The following is a 6,294-nucleotide window of genomic DNA, read 5'->3' as shown; positions in this document are numbered from 1 at the left end:
TATTGATATAGTTGGATTAATATCTACCACATTTGTTCCTGTTTCCTATTTGTTGTCCTTGTTCTTTGTTCTTATTTATGTCTTCCATACTTTTTCTGTCTTTCATTGTTTTGAGTATTTTGTATTATTTCATTTTCTCTCCTTTCTTAGTATATCAATTATACTTCTTTTTTTTTCACCTGTTTTAGTGGTTGTCCTAGAGTTGCACTATACGTTTACAACGAATCCAAGTCCAGTTTCAGATAAAACTATACTGCTCCATGGGTAGTGTAACTAACTTATGATAACAAAATATTCCTAATTTCTCCCTCCTGGCCCTTGTATCACTGCTGTCATTTATTTCACTTATACACAAGCATATATATATAAGTAATCTAAGGCATTGTTACTATTATTTTGAACAAATTGTTATCTGATAGATCAATTAAGAATGAGAAAAACTAAAGTTTTTATCTTTCGTTCATGTATTCATTCTCCAATGGTCTTCCTTTTTTTGAGGAACATTAGCCCTGAGCTAGCATATGCTACCAATCCTCTTCTTTTTGCTGAGGAAGACTGGCCCTGAGCGAACATCCATGCCCATCTTCCTCTACTTTATATGTGGGATGCCTGCCACAGGATGACTTGAGAAGCAGTGTGTAGGTCTGCACCCAGGATCCAAACCAGTGAACCTGGGCCGCTGAAGCAGAATGTGCAAACTTAACCACTGAGCTGCTGGGCTGGCCCCCAGTGGTCTTCCTTTTTAATGTAGATTTGAGTTTCTGATCTTCATCATTTTCCTTCTCTCTGAAGAACTACTTTTATCTTTCTTGCAAAGTAGGTCTGCCAGCAACAAATTCCCTCAATTTTCCCTCAATTTTGTTTTGTTAGAGAAAGCATTTATTTTTCCTTCACTTTTGAAGGGTAATTTTGCAAGGTATAGAATTCTAGGTTGTTTTTTTTAGTTTAAACACTGTATATATTTCAAGCCTGTCTCTTCCTGTGTGCTTTATTTTTGGGAAGTCAGATGTAATTCTTATCTTTGCTCTTTCACACTAAAGTACTATTTTCCTCTGTTTTTTGTTCATTATTAGCTTGGAGTATTGTTCTCCATCCCTTCACTCTGAGTCTGTGTTTGTCTTTGGGGCTGAGGTGTGTTTCCTGGAGGCAGCATATTGTTGGATCTTGTTCTTTGATCCATCCTGCCACTCTGTGTCTTTTGATTGGGGAGTTCAATCCGTTTACATTTAGAGTGATTATTGAGACGTGGGGGCCTACCACTACCATTTTGTGTCTTGTTTTCCGGTTTTCTTCAGTTTCCTTTGTTTCTCGTCCCATGGTTTAATCTGTTCTGATGTAGAGCTGCTACTCTCTGTTGTTGTCCTTCTACTTATCTCCTCTGCTCTTGGTTTTGTAGCCCCTTTCCTTTTTTGGGTTTTTCAGGAATGAGGGTTTTCCTGAGGATTTCCTGAAGAGGAGGTTTTGTGGCAATGAACTCCCTTAATTTTTGTTTATCTGGGAAAGTTTTTATTTCTCCATCGTATTTGAAGGATATTTTCGCTGGGTAGAGAATTCTCGGCTGTAGGTTTTTGTCCTTCAGATTTTTGAATATATCATTCCACTCTCTTCTAGCCTGTAAAGTTTCTGCTGAGAAATCTGCTGATAGCCTGATGGGGGTTCCTTTGTAGGTTAGTTTCTTTTGCCTGGCTGTCCTTAATATTTTCTCCTTGTCGTTGACTTTTGCTAGCTTCACTACTATATGCCGTGGAGTTGGTCTTCTTGCATTGATAAAGTTTGGAGATCTATTGGCTTCTGTCACCTGAAGATCCATCTCCCTCACCAGATTTGGGAAGTTCTCAGCCATTATTTCTTTGAATAGGTTTTCTGCCCCTTTCTCCTTCTCTTCTCCCTCTGGTATACCTATAATCCTTACGTTGCATCTCCTAATTGTGTCTGATAATTCTCGGAGAGTTTCTTCATTTCTTTTAAGTCTTGCTTCTCTCTCCTCCTCTGCCTGCAACAATTCTATATTGCCATCTTCCAAATTGCTAATTCTTTCCTCCATATTATCGGCCCTACTGTTCAGAGCATCTAGATTTTTCTTAATCTCCTCTATTGTGTTCTTCATTTCCAGTATTTCTGTTTGGTTCTTCTTTATCGTATCAAACTCTTTTGTGACATAGCTCCTGAACTCGTTGAGTTGTCGGTCAGAATTCTCTCTTAACTCAGTGAGTATTTTAATGATGGCTGTTTTGAAGTCATCATCATTTAGGTTATATATCTCATTTTCTTTGGGATTGATTTCTGTGTATTTGTTACTTTCTTTCTGTTCTGGAGATTTAATGTATTTTTTCATATTGCTTGATGATGTTGATTTGTGCCTCCGCATGGAGATAGAGTTTAGTTGCTCCTTTCACTTGTTTCAGCTGCTGCGGTGGGGGGAGCAGCTGTTTATACTTCACCAACCAGGAACCCTGTCCGTAGTTGCTAACTGGGCCTGGGCCCCTCTTCGTAGCCACAGTGGCCCTTTGGATTCCCTCCTCTGCCGTGGGGGCCGTCACGGGGGGCTTCAGGCTGCAGGTGCCTACTGTTGTTGCCCACCTAGATGCGCTCTCTCCTTGGGGTCTGCAACGGTGTTATGGGCTTTTCCAGTGGCCAGGGGTGGGATCACTTTTATTTGTCGCTCGGTTGCTGTCGGCACCCACCAAATCTCACTTGTCCTCTATGGGTCGCAGGAGAGCTATTGGCATCTTCTACAGTCTGTGGTTAGTACACCTAGCTATGCTGCTTTTGCCCTGGGGTCTTCCAGCCTTGTGGCTGGCGGCTGGGTGCCTTCTACTGATGCTGTGCAGAGGCTTTCCCTAAGGCTTCTGTGAGCCTGTAGGGTTTCCCCCTAGGCTACTAAGCTGGGTCTCTGGAACTCTCTCCAGCCCCAGTCCTCTCCGAGATCTCCGGCAATCCCTAGCCTCACCGGGTGGGCAACGGCAGCTGGGGGTCGCCCCGCCCTCTGGGCTTCTCTCCGGGCCTCTGCCGGGAGCTCTGAATGCTCAGCGTGGCCCCTCTGCTACCGGCAGACAGAGAGTTTTGTCTGCTGCCTGGCGGAGCTCCGGCGCTTCCCCTCCGGGTCGCCGGACCCGCCTTTGGAAGTTCCCCCGCCCCGGTCCTCTCCGAGATCTCCGGCAATCCCTAGTCCCACGGGGCAGGCAACGGCAGCTGGGGGACGCCCCGCCCTCTGGGCTTCTGTCCGAGCCTCTGCCGGGAGCCCTGAATGCTGGGCGTGGCCCCTCTGCTACCGGGAGACAGAGAGTTTTGTCTGCTGCCCGGGCGGAGCTCCGGCGCTTCCCCTCCGGGTCGCCGATCCGGCCTTTGAAAGTTCCCCCGCCCCGGTCCTCTCCGAGATCTCCGGCAATCCCTAGTCCCACGGGGCGGGCAACGGCAGCTGGGGGTCGCCCCGTCCTCTGGGCTTCTCTCCGGGCCTCTGCCGGGAGCCCTGAGTGCTCAGCGTGGCCCCTCTGCTACCGGCAGACAGAGAGTTTTGTCTGCTGCCTGGCGGAGCTCCGGCGCTTCCCCTCCGGGTCGCCGATCCGGCCTTTGAAAGTTCCCCCGCCCCGGTCCTCTCCGAGATCTCCGGCAATCCCTAGTCCCCCGGGGCGGGCAACGGCAGCTAGGGGTCGCCCCGCCCTCTGGGCTTCTGTCCGGGCCTCTGCCGGGAGCCCTGAGTGCTCAGCGTGGCCCCTCTGCTACCGGCAGACAGAGAGTTTTGTCTGCTGCCTGGCGGAGCTCCGGCGCTTCCCCACCGGGTCGCCGGACCCGCCTTTGAAAGTTCCCCCACCCCGGTCCTCTCCGAGATCTCCGGCAATCCCTAGTCCCCCGGGGCGGGCGTCTCTCTGGGACCCTCCGGGCGCCCCGAGCACCAGGCCGGGTCTCCCTGCCAATGGCGGGGAGAGACTCTCCCCGCGGGCTCAGGTGTGCAACTCCAAAGTTTCCCTCTGCGTTTAGGAGTAATTGCGGGGGGTTTAGGTAGGGTTCTGGTCACCTGTTTCCACCGTCGCTCCTCTGTTGTGTTCTCGCTCCTGCCCTAGATGTGTGTGGATCCTCTGGGGGCGTCCGTTGGAAGAAAGCCGCTTGCGGGTACTAGGCTGCCTGTCGGGGTCGGAGAGTTTTCACCTATTTCCACATCCTCCCGGAGGAAAGTCCGTCCGCCTTCCGATGTATAGTCGCGTGGGTGTCTCAGACGTCCTGAGATGCTGTCTGGATATCCTTTGTCAAGCGATAAGTGTCCAAATAATTGTAGACTCGAAGGGCGAGAGACAAAGAGGACTACTCACGGCGCCATCTTCTTCCTCTGTTTTTTTCAAGACTTTTTCTTCATCATTGATTTTCTGAGATTTGAATATGATATGGCTAGGAGTAGCGGGGTTCTTTTTGGAATTTATCTTGCTTTGTATTCTCTGAGCTCCTTGGATCTGTGATTTTGTATCTGATATTAATTTGGGGAAAATTCTCAGTGATTATTGCTTGAATTCCTTGTTCTCTTTTTTCCTCCTCCTGGTATTCTCATTAATACATATTACACTTTTCATAGTTGTCCCAGAGTTCTCAGATATTCTGTTCAGTTTTTTTTCTCTTTGCATCTGAGTTTTAGAAGTTTCTATTGTCATATTCTCAAGCTCAGAGATTCTTTCCTCAGCTCTCTCCAGTCTACTAATGAGCCCATCAAAGTTATTCTTCATTTCTGCTACAGTGTTTTTGATCTCTAGCATTTATTTTTTATTCCTTCTTAGAATTTCCAACTCTCTGTTTACATTATCCATCTGTTCGTACGTGTTGTCTGCTTTTTCCATTAAAGCCCTTAGCATATTATCCATCTTTTAAAAAATTCTTGGTGTAATAATTCCAACATTCCTGCTATATCTGATTCTGGTTCTGATGCTCGTTCAGTCTCTTTAAGCTGTATTTTTTGCCTTTTAGTATGCCTTGTAATTTTTTGTTGAAAGGTGGACATGATGTACTGGGTAAAAGGAAGTGTGGTAAACAGGCTCTTAGTGATGTGATGGTAAGGTGTGCAGGGCGGGGAAGCATTCTCTAGTCCTATGATTAGGTCTCAGTCTTTGATGAGCCAATGCCCCTGGACTGTGAACTTCACCAGTGCTTCTCGGAGGTTTTTCTTTCTTAGATGGGACAAGATGGCTAGAGGGGACAGGGGTTGAGTATTTCCCTTCCAATACATGGAAGCTAGAGCTGGCTTGAGGTGGGTATTTCACTTCCCCCAGTTAAGTCAGGCTCTGATAAAACCTCAGCAGGTTAGATTCCGGTAAAATAGTTTCTCCGGAGAGCAGGCCTTGCTAAGAAGAACAGAATGCTCCAGAATATTTCAAAATGGTTCCTTTTCCCCTTCCCTTGCTGGAAGTATGAGGGGATTTTTCTTTGACATTCACTGTGAGGAGCTGGTAGAGCTCTGGAGGTAGAACTCGTAAAAGTGTGGGGGCTCCCCTGTGACTGGATCCTTCTGGAGTTTTTACCTCTTGCACTTGCCCACCCCGAGCCTCCAGCAATTCACCAAATATAGTTCAGATTTTCCTGCCCTGCTGCTGGTTCCCAAAGAGGTTTCTGCTCCAATAAGTTGTGATCCTCTGTATCTGCCTGTCTTTCAAATTTTAGGGGCAGTGGTTTGCCCTGTGACTTCACTTCTCAGATGGATCTAAGAAGAGTTATTGATTTTCCAGTTTGTTCAGCGTTTTGCTTCTGTTAGGATGGAGTGGTGACTTCCAAGCTCCTTACAGGCCAGACTAGACAGCTGCTTATCTTTTAAATTAGAAATGAACTGGAAGTCGTGCTCATCACTTCTGCTCACAACCCGTTGGCCCAAATTTAGTCACAGAGCCACATCAATCTGCAAGGGAGACTGGGAAATGTAATCTCAATCCCATTACTTTGTAAAATAGTTTTGGTTGTCTGCTATGTTTTAGACACTGTTCTAGTTACTGGGGATACAGCAGTGAACAAAACAGACAAAAATAATTTTCCTCAGCAAATTTTCATTTTCCTCTGTTGGGGGTGTGGAGAGGTAAACATATGAACAGATAAAGAAATAATAAATAAATAAGTTACATGATTTGTCAGATGGTGATGTATGTGATGGAAGGAAACCAAAGGCGGGGCAGGGGGACAGGGAGTGTGGAGTGTGGAGGTTACCAGGTAAAGTAGGATAATTGTGGATGGCTCACCTAAAAGTGAACGTTTGAGCACAGGCCTGATTGAGCTGTGGGAGTGATCCATGGCTACACTTGAGATGAGGAATATTCCATAGCAGTT

The sequence above is a fragment of the Equus przewalskii genome, chromosome 6, assembly GCF_037783145.1.
Source record: "Equus przewalskii isolate Varuska chromosome 6, EquPr2, whole genome shotgun sequence".
Taxonomy (NCBI): domain Eukaryota; kingdom Metazoa; phylum Chordata; class Mammalia; order Perissodactyla; family Equidae; genus Equus; species Equus przewalskii.
This window is presented reverse-complemented; position numbering follows the sequence as displayed.